At 41.4% G+C, this 13,547-nt stretch overlaps 1 non-coding gene and 1 pseudogene across 1 annotated transcript; both read left to right on the forward strand.

Moving 5' to 3' along the window:
• Positions 1 to 779: 779 nt before the first annotated feature.
• On the forward strand, positions 780 to 968 carry LOC122942931. Its single transcript, XR_006390769.1, has one exon. It is a non-coding gene; the product is annotated as a U2 spliceosomal RNA (small nuclear RNA).
• A 10,950-nt stretch (positions 969 to 11,918) lies between these two features.
• On the forward strand, positions 11,919 to 12,092 carry LOC122942775 (annotated as a pseudogene).
• Positions 12,093 to 13,547: the final 1,455 nt, after the last annotated feature.

Raw genomic sequence — 13,547 nt, forward strand, 5'->3', positions numbered from 1 at the left:
AAAGACAGTTTGGACTAATGTGTCGTCAAACAGGTTGACCAACGGCATAAAAACTTGTCATGGATGGCCATTCAGGGCGGACTGCTCATCCGGTCATTCATGCATGCCCGCAATCTGTGCAACACCAGGTATTGCCCCAGGTGCCCTTTCGTGGAGGAAACATCTTATCACCTGTTTTGGGAGTGCCCCTTTGCACAGCGCCTGTTGGACGCCCTGGAACATAAACTCAAAGACTTTGTACCCAGGAACAGCCTGCAATGCACTTCGGTGCTGTATGGACTTTTTCCTGGGATTCATACTGTTGGAGCCATCCAGAAGGCCTGGCGCCTTATCAACTGTTTTAAGGACGCTATTTGATTTGCTAGGAACGGCTCATTCTCAGGTGGGAGAACAAGTCCGTCCTGGACTGCCGCAGACTTATCCATAGTCTGTTGCGGGACTACAACATCTCGGACGTTGACGAAGAAGAAGAGGACTAAACCCCTCTCCTTCCCCCTCTCCCCACGTTTGTATTTGTCCTCTCAATAAAGCTTTGGGCATGTGATTCTTCCTCCTACCCCCTCCTTCCCACTTCCTCTTCCCTCATCACTGTCTAAATGCTTTGTTGGAAGGATTTGTGATTGAATAGGTATGCTAGTGTAGCATTCATTGCGATGTATAGTGTAGGTTAGCCTATACTTTACATAACAATGCCATGCTCGCAAAGACGATTATAAGTAATTTATTATGTACTGATTCGTGCCCTGTGCTGCGTCACAGTACTAAAGTATGTATGTATGACGACTGATTGTAATAAAGGTGTTTCAATCAAAAAATCTGTTCTTATCAGTTTAATATCTGATACGTCCCCTATCTGGGGACCATATATTAAATGAATTTTTCGAACAGGGAGATGGAAAAAGAGCTTGCTCTGTCCACTCCACGCATTGACCTGGTATTGCAGTACCTCCAGGATCGGTGCACCCTTTCTATTCCAGTATAATAAAAAACTGAATGAAATGGAGTGATGGATTTCAAGGATCCTTCCAGCAAGCAAGTGGAAAGTTGCTGTGTCCTGCCTCAGGAGTCTGCACTTCAGCTTCTCCTTCCTCTGTTGGGGCTTTGCTGTGCTGCTTTCTGCATCCCTGGTGCTGCTGCATCTAGTCTGTCAATCTGTTAATTGCATCACCTGTGTGTGAGTTTGTTCCAGCACCAATCAACCCAGCCAGTCACCTCTCCTCACAGTCCAAATCCAATTAAGATTGATGGCTTAATTGTTGGGTTAATTATCACCTGAATGCAGTGTTTGGACCTCCACTCCGTGCACCTCGGTTTTGATTTGGGCTTGTTGTGCACACCTGGGCAGGCTGCTCAGTTGTTCCTGTGAATTGACCCTTTTGTAGCAAGTTGGCTTCACGTAACCAATTTTGCTTTCCTAGTGCTTTAGTAAATAAGTAAAGTTTGTTTGCCTGTGTCTCCCTCTTGTGGATCTTTTAAACTGGATGACTTGTAGGCTAAAATGTAGTCCAGCACTTCCTATGTATCAGCAACAGCTGGACCTACCTTATCTGGCCAATGGACGGAACACTGCACGTGACGGAACACTCAACAATGGGGCCGTAACATCACAATCAATAATGCATAGCCCTTTTATTTTTTTTATTTTTTTCTTACTACTCTCCATTCACTCCTCATCGGTCTTTCTGCTTGGCGTGCTTTGGCACCAGGAATTTTGTGTGAAGAAAAGGCGTGACTAAAAGTGGTGGGCGGAGCTATGCAGATACAAAAAACACGAAGTGGAGCCTTTTGGTGATTTCAGAGCGTAGCACGCACGTTTTCTCTGGTTTGTGAGAGAAAGAAGCCCCTCGGACTGTCTCTGCAGCTGGGGCCTGTAGGCTATCATCGCCTTCACAAGTGTTCTGCATTGGGGACCATCGGCCTGTAGGGCGAACCCTTTTCTGGTTATCGCTTCTCGGCTTTTGGCTAAGATCAAGTGTATGTGTTTTTGATTCTGAACTTGGTCTTAGTTGAGGGCACTCGGGTACTCCTCTCCTCGGCCTTGTGGGATCGTCCGGGAATTTATTCCTGGGCTTCACCCACTTGCTGCTATTGGGGAGAGGACTTAGTCCCAGGGTAACGAGTTGCGATCCCCGGCCTTCTGGTGGTTTCACACTTCCCAGAAGGTGCAGCCTCGGACCAGGGCGTTGCTGCTGCCAGTCGGAACATGGACGGCGATTCCGGCTTCGTGCCAGAATACGTCAGGCTAAAAAATTGGAATTTTCCATGATGTTTTAAAAAGAGCTGAGGAAATGAAGTTAGGATCCCAGGCTTCAGGGTATCTGGATTGTTGAGCACGACTTTGATAAAAAAAAAACTCGTAGTGATGTGGACCAGAGGGAATTAAACGTTTTTATCTCTGTATTTCAAAGAGGTCCTATTTAGAGGGAAAGTGATGAACAAGTTTGGCATCTGGACATCAAAATAGACGTTTTCAGTAACTTTTATCAAAGACGCCACATTTAATTCCGGCGTAAAGTTACCGCCTGCCTGTTTTAAACTAGGACAAATTAATGGTGACGCCAAAATTCTGCAGAACCTGTGGGGTATATGGCCATACTAATGAGGATTGCAAGGCACAATGTAGAAACTACGGAAGCACCCAACACTCTAACAAGGAATGCCTACACAATAAAAAGTGCACCTTTTGCCAGAGAGTTAGCCATTTATATCGTTTTTGTCCCCACAGGAAGACAGAGCAACCTAAGACACCCCCACAAGAACCAGCTGACCAGACCCGCCGTCAAGGAGAGGAACAAGCAATGGACGAAGAGGTAAGCCAGGATGCCGAGGCCCAGGGGGCGAGTGGTGAAGGGGCCTCAACCGAGAGTATGCAGCAGGAGTGCTCGGGTGGTCCAATAAACGCGATAGAGAGGCAAATCAATAAGAGAAAAGCCGAGGTTGAAGCGAGGCTAAGAAAACCAGTGACTCCCCAAAAGGTTGGGCGTTCGGGGGAGTCCGGGCAACCTCGGCAGCCTGGGTCTCCTAGTTCCTATATTAGTCCTGAAGACGGTTCTTGGGCAGAGGTGGTTGGAAAGGGAAAAGGGCGGGGGAAAAAGGGGCGGTCTCCAGATAGGAGGTCTGAGGAGCCGATGGAAACGTCTGGCCAGCAAGATCCAGCAGACGTGGCTCCTCATGTAGCCTCCCCCCGCCTGGTAAGGTGGTTGGGGAGGCGAGTGCCTCCTTGGGGTCCCCCGATTCCCTGCCCTGTGCGCAACCTCCCCCTGAAGAAAGGCCTGGGACCTCCCAGTGCCCGGAGGGGGGAGAATCGGAACCAACCGGTGAACCTCCTGACGTAGGGGACGAGGACCTAAGCAGTCAGGGAATGGAGACCCAAGTAAAAATTTCTCAGGCCGGATTACCGGACTACCCTAGCATGGCTGCATGCCCCTGCCTGAGCGATGGAAGTTCCTCTCCAGACGGCTCCCTAATTACTATCGGTTCGGAGGGCGGGGAAGTGAATTCAAGTGAGTGTTCTGATTATGCTGGTATCTCTTAAACATCTACCATGGATGCTAACCTAAAAGGAGGTTCCCTTAATGTGCGGGGCGTCAAGTCTAAGCATAGACGGGTTGCTCTTTTTAACAACTTTTACAGCATCCGTGTTTTTTCTGCAAGAATGTGGCATTCCCCATATGAGCGTTACAAAGAAGATTGGCAGCACGGACTATCCATCTGGTCTGGTTCTAACGAGTCCAGATCAGGTGGGGTCGCCATTCTTTTTAAAAGGAACGTTCAAATTGATGGTTTTAATGAAATTTTACCAGGTCGTATTTTATTGGTTAAAGCTTTTATTGATAGTGTAAAATGGCAGTTTTTAAATTTTTATGGGTCACCTGATAAAAATGAAAGGGCAGACATGTTAGGAATTTTATCTAATTTTATCACCTCATCTGACCCTTGTATTATTGCAGGTACTAAAAGGAAAAACAGTCGGCACTCCTCTTACAGAGTCGTGGTGCTCGCGTCTAGGGTATGAAAAGCCCACTTACAATATAGAACAGAAGACCGGCACTTCACAGGTAGAATCTTCACTTTTTTATTTCAGCATGGAGGAAACAGCGCAGATGCGACACGTGTTTTGGCTCAGGTATGAGCCTTTGTCAAGCATAGTAAATCATTGCGTGAAACACATTTAAATAGCCCGCCTACATTGGCGTCAAACGTTATGAACATCACCATGGAGACGGAGATACACAAATCATAGAGTGCAACAATTCTATACATTGTTGCAACAAAGTACTATGCTGCAAATGATACAATTGCATCTTTAAGGATATCACAGAAAAGAGAAATTAGTGGTAGACATGGGATACAAAAAATCTAATAATTACAATAAACATATTACATGTAATAATGATAATCATCCATCTGAGAACTAGATAACCCCCTGGCTATATAAAGATATAGATATGTTAAATCTTGCTGCTTTTTTCAGTTGCTTCATTATTTTCATTTTTTCTGTGACTGAATAAATACAAAATACATATTGTACATTAAAATACAATGACAATAATTGTCCATTAGAATCCCCAAAAATTTTTGGAAGTCAAAAATTCCTTTAGATCTTACAGGAATGCACTCAAATTATATTCTCGATTGAAACCTTTCGGTTCAATGGTCTGCAGGGTATGAATCCAAAAACTTTAGCGTTTTTTCAGTAATAGCAACCAGTTGCCACCTCTGCACGGTGGCAGCACCTGCTCAATTATTTGAAATCTTAATTGTGAGACATTGTGAGCACATCTGTCAAAATGAAGGGGAACAGGCAATAGCAGATTTTTCTTGCGTATGGTAGATTTATGATTACTGAACCTATCCTTCATTCTGACAGATGTCTCACCAATGTACAATAAGCCACAGGGGCATTTCAACAGGTACACAACAAAGTTGCTATCACAGGTAAAGAAACCTTTTACTGGGAATTTTTTACCAGTATGTGGATGAAGAAAGGATTCACCCTTAATTACCGCAGAACAGTGAACACACTGTAAACAGGGGAAAGAGCCTCTTTTTGGTGTGGAAAGAAAGAGTTGACAGGGCATGTTAGTAGTACCACCTATGTCCGCTTTCACTATAGTATCTCTAATGTTCCTAGTTCTCTTGTAGCAAATCATAGGGATATTATGGAATTTGTCAACATCTGGATACGCTGCGCGCATGATCCCCCAGTGTTTATTGACCACATGACGAAACTTATTAATCCAGGGGTGATATTTGACAATACATGCACCTGTATGTGATGGTTTAACATTAAGCCAATTTGGCTTGAGATTGAAAAGTCATTTTCAACCTCCTAAAACACAACATCCAACAGAGGCTTACATATCTCTAGTGCAAAGGGATTTTGATGTTATTTTGGCGGATATACAACATGATGGTTTAACTGTAGCGCACAATTTATCAAAGGAAGAGAGACAGGCATTACGTACTATATTGGATGACAAATCTGTAATTTTTAAGCCAGCAGATAAAGGTGGCTCTCTAGTTATGCTAGATAGAGAGTATTACATCTCAGAAATGTTGACACAACTTTCTGACAGAGACACTTATCAACCCTTAAACAGAGACCCTGTTTATGATATTAAACACAAATTAACTACTATTGTTCATAAATATAAAGAATTGGGTCTGCTTGATGAAAAATTGTGTCAATTTCTGATAACTCAACATCCTGTTACACCAGTCCTATATACGCTGCCTAAAGTTCACAAATGTATGACAGCCCCCGCGGGACGGCCCATTGTAGCATCAAATGACTCCATCTTATCTGCACCAGCCATGTTGATTGAAAAAGTCCTCACCCCATTAACGAAAAAAATGCCATCTTTTGTATTAGACACTAATCAATTCTTGTCAGATATAAAAAATTTACAACTTGAGGTAGGAGATTTATTTGCAATATTTGATGTATGCAGTCTTTACACATCCATTGAGCACACAAAAGGTCTTACTGCTGTAGAATGGATCCTGGAACTGTCAGAATACTCTGTTCAAGAGAAACAATTTTTTCTACAATTATTGGAACTGACTTTGCAAGAAAATTACTTTTTATTCCAGGATACATTCTTCCAGCAGAAACGGGGTACCGCGATGGGCTCGCATGCAGCACTGCCATACGCAAATAGCTACATGTCGTGGCTTGAGGAGAAATTCATATATGCAAATCCATTATACACTACGTGCAGAATTATTAGGCAAATGAGTATTTTGACCACATCATCCTCTTTATGCATGTTGTCTTACTCCAAGCTGTATAGGCTCGAAAGCCTACTACCAATTAAGCATATTAGGTGATGTGCATCTCTGTAATGAGAAGGGGTGTGGTCTAATGACATCAACACCCTATATCAGGTGTGCATAATTATTAGGCAACTTCCTTTCCTTTGGCAAAATGGGTCAAAAGAAGGACTTGACAGGCTCAGAAAAGTCAAAAATAGTGAGATATCTTGCAGAGGGATGCAGCACTCTTAAAATTGCAAAGCTTCTGAAGCATGATCATCGAACAATCAAGCGTTTCATTCAAAATAGTCAACAGGGTCGCAAGAAGCGTGTGGAAAAACCAAGGCGCAAAATAACTGCCCATGAACTTAGAAAAGTCAAGCGTGCAGCTGCCAAGATGCCACTTGCCACCAGTTTGGCCATATTTCAGAGCTGCAACATCACTGGAGTGCCCAAAAGCACAAGGTGTGCAATACTCAGAGACATGGCCAAGGTAAGAAAGGCTGAAAGACGACCACCACTAAACAAGACACACAAGCTGAAACGTCAAGACTGGGCCAAGAAATATCTCAAGACTGATTTTTCTAAGGTTTTATGGACTGATGAAATGAGAGTGAGTCTTGATGGGCCAGATGGCTAAATTGGTAAAGGGCAGAGAGCTCCAGTCCGACTCAGACGCCAGCAAGGTGGAGGTGGAGTACTGGTTTGGGCTGGTATCATCAAAGATGAGCTTGTGGGGCCTTTTCGGGTTGAGGATGGAGTCAAGCTCAACTCCCAGTCCTACTGCCAGTTTCTGGAAGACACCTTCTTCAAGCAGTGGTACAGGAAGAAGTCTGCAAGGTAAGAAAAACATGATTTTCATGCAGGACAATGCTCCATCACACGCGTCCAAGTACTCCACAACGTGGCTGGCAAGAAAGGGTATAAAAGAAGAAAATCTAATGACATGGCCTCCTTGTTCACCTGATCTGAACCCCATTGAGAACCTGTGGTCCATCATCAAATGTGAGATTTACAAGGAGGGAAAACAGTACACCTCTCTGAACAGTGTCTGGGGGGCTGTGGTTGCTGCTGCACGCAATGTTGATGGTGAACAGATCAAAACACTGACAGAATCCATGGATGGCAGGCTTTTGAGTGTCCTTGCAAAGAAAGGTGGCTATATTGGTCACTGATTTGTTTTTGTTTTGTTTTTGAATGTCAGAAATGTATATTTGTGAATGTTGAGATGTTATATTGGTTTCACTGGTAAAAATAAATAATTGAAATGGGTATATATTTGTTTTTTGTTAAGTTGCCTAATAATTATGTACAGTAATAGTCACCTGCACACACAGATATCCCCCTAAAATAGCTAAAACTAAAAACAAACTAAAAACTACTTCCAAAAATATTCAGCTTTGATATTAATGAGTTTTTTGGGTTCATTGAGAACATGGTTGTTGTTCAATAATAAAATTAATCCTCAAAAATACAACTTGCCTAATAATTCTGCACTCCCTGTACAATCGTGTATTGTCTGGTGTCGTTTTACAGATGACATTTTTTGCGTATGGCGGGGCGGCATCGAGTCCCTTGAACAATTCACCCAGTACATTAACAATATATGGCCCGAGTTGTGCTTTACAGTGCAGCATGACCATGACAAAATTAATTTTTTAGATACTTTAGTGATAAGGGGTCATGATGGTTGTGTACAGACTGATTTATATATCAAAAGAACAGACAAGAACAGTTTGTTATATTACTCTAGCAACCATTCACCTTCTGTGAAAAGGTATTTACCCTCCTCACAGTTTAAGCGTATCAAGAGGATTGTGTCAGATCCATCAGTGAGGGAGGTCAGATTCAATGAAATTGCAGAAAAATTCTCTTTAAGGGGATATCCTAAACCCCTGTTAGATTCTGAGATAGAAAAATGTAAGATGGAGACATTTAAGCCCCATGTTGACAATAAGCGGTTACCGTTTATTGTCAAATATCACCCCTGGATTAATAAGTTTCGTCATGTGGTCAATAAACACTCGGGGATCATGCGCGCAGCGTATCCAGATGTTGCCGAATTCCATAATATCCCTATGATTTGCTACAAGAGAACTAAAACATTAGAGATACTATAGTGAAAGCGGACATAGGTGGCACTACTAACATTCCCCGTCAACTCTTTCTTTCCACACCAAAAAGAGGCACTTTCCCCTGTTTACAGTGTGTTCACTGTTCTGCGGTAATTAAGGGCGAATCCTTTCTTCATCCACATACTGGTAAGAAATTCCCAGTAAAAGGTTTCTTTACCTGTGATAGCAACTTTGTTGTGTACCTGTTAAAATGCCCCTGTGGCTTATTGTACATTGTTTGAGACATCTGTCAGAATGAAGGAAAGGTTCAGTAATCATAAATCTACCATACGCAAGAAAAATCTGCTATTGCCTGTTCCCCTTCATTTTGACAGATGTGCTCACAATTAAGATTTCAAATAATTGAGCAGGTGCTGCCACCGCGCAGAGGTGGCAACAGGTTGCTATTACTGAAAAAACGCAAAAGTTTTTGGATTCATTTACTATGCTTGACAAAGGCTCATACCTGAGCCGAAACACGCGTCGCATCTGCACCGTTTCCTCCATGCTGAAATAAAAAAGTGAAGATTCTACCTGTGAAGTGTGTGTCTTCTGTTCTATATTGTATTATTGCAGGTGATTTTAATTGTATTATGAAAGGGGAACGCCGGCTGACTAGCTCCACTAGTAGAAATTACGATCAAACCTCTGGGATGTTGAAAAACCTAGTAGATGATTTTAACCTATCTGACGTCTATAAAGAATGTAATAGAGGTATTCCAAAGGCAGCAGGCGTGACCTGGAGTAATGTCAATTGCAGTTCTAGGATTGATTTTATTTTTTGTAATAATCACCTACTGCCTTTTAAATGTGAAGTTTTAACCAATGTTTTTTCTGATCATAAGATTTTATCGTTTGTTCTTAAGCATGACCTGAATAAGGTCCCTGGTAAAAAAAATCTTGGAAGTTGAACGTTTTAGATGATCTACAGATTGTTTTAGATTTTAAAATCTTTTATGAAAAGTGCAACCGGGTAAGGAGTTCAAATTCTTCCACTAGCTCTTAGTGGGAGAAAATGAAAAAGAAAATTAAAGACTTCTTTATTAAATAGAGCATCCAGAGAGCCAAAGAGAGAAAAAATGTTTTTAATAATCTCAATACCCGGTTGCAGACATTATATAAGTTCAGGGATAATGGTATCGATGTCAAACTAGACATAGAAAATCTCAGAAAAGAGATTACCAAATATCTGGAACAGAAGGGCAAAGAAAATTTTTTTAGATCTAGAGTTAAACACGTTGAAAATAACGAAACCTGTTCCAGATGTTTTTTAACAAAAAAGATACCATTATCGAAATAAGCGGTGAAAAGGATATGCAGAACATTTAAAATAAGGTACACCTTTTTTATACTAAACTTTTTAATGTAAAATCTGTGGATCAGTCCCTTTTAGAATACTCACTGAAGGAGGTCACTGCTGTTTTAGATCCTGTCTCACAGCAGGTTTTATCGCAGGAGCCAACTGAGCAGGAGGTTTTAGAGACAATTAAGAGTTTTAAAACAGGGAAGGTACCTGGACCTGATGGTATACCCATTGAGTTTTATGTAAAGTTTTATTACCTTTTTAAAGATGATTTTTTTAACCTTTTTAATGAGGTTTTTAGGTCAAAATTTTTACCTGGATCTTGGAAGAAGGGTGAGGTCTCCTTACTATATAAAAAATCTGCGCGAACAGACTAAAGAATGTTATCTCCAAGACGATCCACCACAACCAAGTCTGCGGCATTCCTGGGAGAAGCATATGGGACTATCTAAACCTGATAAAAGACTGCATTGAAGACACAAAGACAAGGGGGTGGGGGTAAATTAGCCATTTTATCCATCGATTTTGAAAAGGCCTTTGATCGTGTCTCCCATTTTTATCTTTTTAAGGTTTTAGAAAAAATGGGTATACCAGAAGGTTTTTTATTGTCTCTTAAAGCGTTATGATAACTGTACAAGCAGAATTTTAGTGAATGGTATTAAGACACAGGACGTCATTTTAAACTCTGGAGTAAAGCAGGGGTGTCCCCTATCCCCACTGCTTTTTATCTGTGCGTTAGAGCCTCTTTTATGTGTATTACGGAAGGATAAAGAAATCCGTGGAGTCCCCCTGCCCGGTGGAGGGGGACTCGAGGCCAAAGCAGTGGGGTATATGGATGATATTGCGGTATTGTGTAGGGACGCCCCGTCGCTCCAGAGAACTTTAGATCAATTTTTATTGCCGTGCTTCTGGTTTTAAAATAAATCTTAATAAAAGTAATATTTTAAATATTGGTAGTATGGTTTTAAGAGATATTGACGTTCCTGTGTCTAATTCTATTACCATTTTAGGTGTCTCCTTCAGTGAGTTCAATAACGCTTTTTATAGCTGGGGCATGGTGGAAAATAAGGTAACACAGAAAATAAGTATGTGGAGTATGAGGAAGCTTACGATGGAGGGGAAAATTTTAATAATTAAAATGATTATTTTTTTTATTGTATTTAAGTGTGGCGTTTCCCCCTCCCGTAGATATACTCAAAAAAATTACCAAAAACTGTTTTACCTTTTTTTGGAGCTCTAAAATGGAAAAATTAAAAAGAGAGCATGTAGTAAAAATAAAAGAGAAAGGTGGTAAATATTTTCCGGATTTTAACAGGTTTTTATTAATAAAGTATTTTAGTTACTGTTTTAATGCTCTTTTTAAAGAACACTATTGGTCTTATTTTATACGTTTTAATACTGGTTATTTTATGCATAGATTTAAATGGTTTAAAACTATTTTATCCGTGCCTTACGCTTTTAATTTACCAGATAACTATAAGATTTTAGAGAAAAGTGTTGAATTTTAATTTAAAAGGAAAGAGTATTGAAGAATCAAAAAACAGTAAAAAGTTAATAAAAGATTTGAAAGAAAAGGAGATGACATGTGATATAAGCAATTTTAGAGAAGAAATATGTAAAACAATATGGAAAAATATTAATGCCTCCTATCTTTTTAATTCCTAGAAGGACTTTGCCTGGAGCTGCGTTCACCAGTGTCTTCCATGCCGGGCATTCCAGTACCGCAGGGGATACGTAAGGTCTGCCATCTGCCTAAGAGAAAGGTGCCAAGACGACGAGACAACTGTACATCTGCTATGGACCTGCGGCTTTGCTAAAGAGTGTTGGAGAAGAGTGCTTCCGCTGATAAAGAAGATGGCAGGCCTAAGAGACATTACTTATAATATGATTTTATACGGATCCCTGGAGTGCCCAACAGCCTCTGAAAAGGCTGTGGCATGGAAGACGGTGAACTGCGTAAAGGAAGCTCTATGGAAAGCCAGAAATATTTTAGTTTTTAAACATTATATTTTATCAGAGGATGATGTTCTGTGATTGTGTTTTAGTGAGATGTATATTTATTTTTTAATTGACAAAAAAGTTAATACTACCGCGGGAAGGATATGGTTATTAGGCGAGTGGAATTCTAATATATGATTTTATTCCGCCTACCATGTTTTTGTAACTATTTATATTTCTCTTTTTGTAATATTGTGAAATTTGTGCTGTTATTCTTTTAATAAATATGGCGTCCCTGCGAAGGGATAGTCAACTTAAAAAAAAAATCTGTTCTTATCAGTTTAATATCTGATACGTCCCCTATCTGAGGACCATATATTAAATAGATTTTTCAAACAGGGAGATGGAAAAAGAGCTTGCTCTGTCCACTCCACGCATTGACCTGGTATTGCAGTACCTCCAGGACCGATGTACCCTTTCTATTCCAGTATAAAAAAAGAGAATGAAATTGAGTGATGGATTTCAAGGATCCTTCCAGCAAGCAAGTGGAAAGTTGCTGTGTCCTGCCTCAGGAGTCTGCACTTCAGCTTCTCCTCTGTGCGGGCTGTTCTGTGCTTGCTGCTTTCTGCATACCTGCTGCATCTAGCCTGTCAATCTCTTAATTGCATCACCTGTGTGTGGGTTTGTTCCAGCACCAAGCAACCCAGCCAACCAGTCAGTCACCTCTCCTCACACCCCAAATCCAATTAAGATTGTTGGCTAAATTGTTGGGTTAATTGGCTTATCACCTGAATGAAGTGTTTAGACCTCCACTCTGTGCACCTCTGTTTTGATTTGGGCCTGTAGTGCACACCTGGGCAGTCTGCCGAGTTGTTCCTTTGAATTGACCCTTTTGTAGCAAGTTGGCTTGATGTAACCAATTTTGTTTTCCTAGTGCTATATTAAATAAGTAAAGTTTGTTTGCCTGTGTCTCCCTCTTGTGGATCTTTTGAACTGGATTATTTGGAGGCTGAAAAGTAGTCCAGCACCTCTTATGTATCATCAGCAGCAGCAGCTGGACCTACCTCGTCTGGACAATGGACGGAACACTGCACGTGTCATAGGAGGCTTGTCAGGTCAGAGGTCAAGTAAGGTCAGGTCAGTGGATGACATCACAAGGGCCCTGGCGGAACACTCAACAATGGGGCTGTGACATCACAATTAACAATTCATAATATTTATCTTTTTTTTTTTTTTTCACTACTTCTCCATTCACTCCTTATCAGTTTTTCTGCTGGGCGTGCTTTGGCACCAAGAATTGCATGCAATGAAAAAGCGTGGCCAAAAGTGGTGGGCGGAGCTATGCAGATGGTAAAAATACGAAGAGGAGCATGCTTGTGATTCCTGAGCGTAGGACGCACGTTTTCCCTGGTTTGTGAGAGAAAAAAGCCTCCTGGACTGTGTCTGCAGCTGGGGCCTGTAGGCTATCGCCTTCACAAGTGTTCTGCATTGGGGACCATCGGCCTGTAGGGCGAACCCTTTTCTGGTTATCGCTTCTCGGCCTTTTGGCTATGATCAGGGCATGCCCAGACGAATCCAAGGTTGAGGTCGGGGAGGCGATCATAGGTGTCACCATCCGCACAGCTGGGACCGGAGAATACCGGGTCAAGAATGGCTTCAAAATCGACATTGAGGAGACGAAGAGAGAGAAATTTAAGAGAGGCCAATTTACGCTGGTACTAACAAATGTTGCATCTTGTCATAATTTGCTGCTTTTTCTAAAGTTAAGTAAACAAAATTCGGACTTGGATGGGGTGGTTTTCACTCTTTTGTACAATGATGATGTTCCACTTGTTGCATTTATGCACAATCCCTATGTGCCTATGGAAAATATTCTGTTTTTTTTTAGACTGTATTGTGAGGAAGTGCGTTTCTCTCAAAAAGTGCTAAACTCT

This window comes from Bufo gargarizans, chromosome 6, assembly GCF_014858855.1.
Source record: "Bufo gargarizans isolate SCDJY-AF-19 chromosome 6, ASM1485885v1, whole genome shotgun sequence".
NCBI classification, from domain to species: domain Eukaryota; kingdom Metazoa; phylum Chordata; class Amphibia; order Anura; family Bufonidae; genus Bufo; species Bufo gargarizans.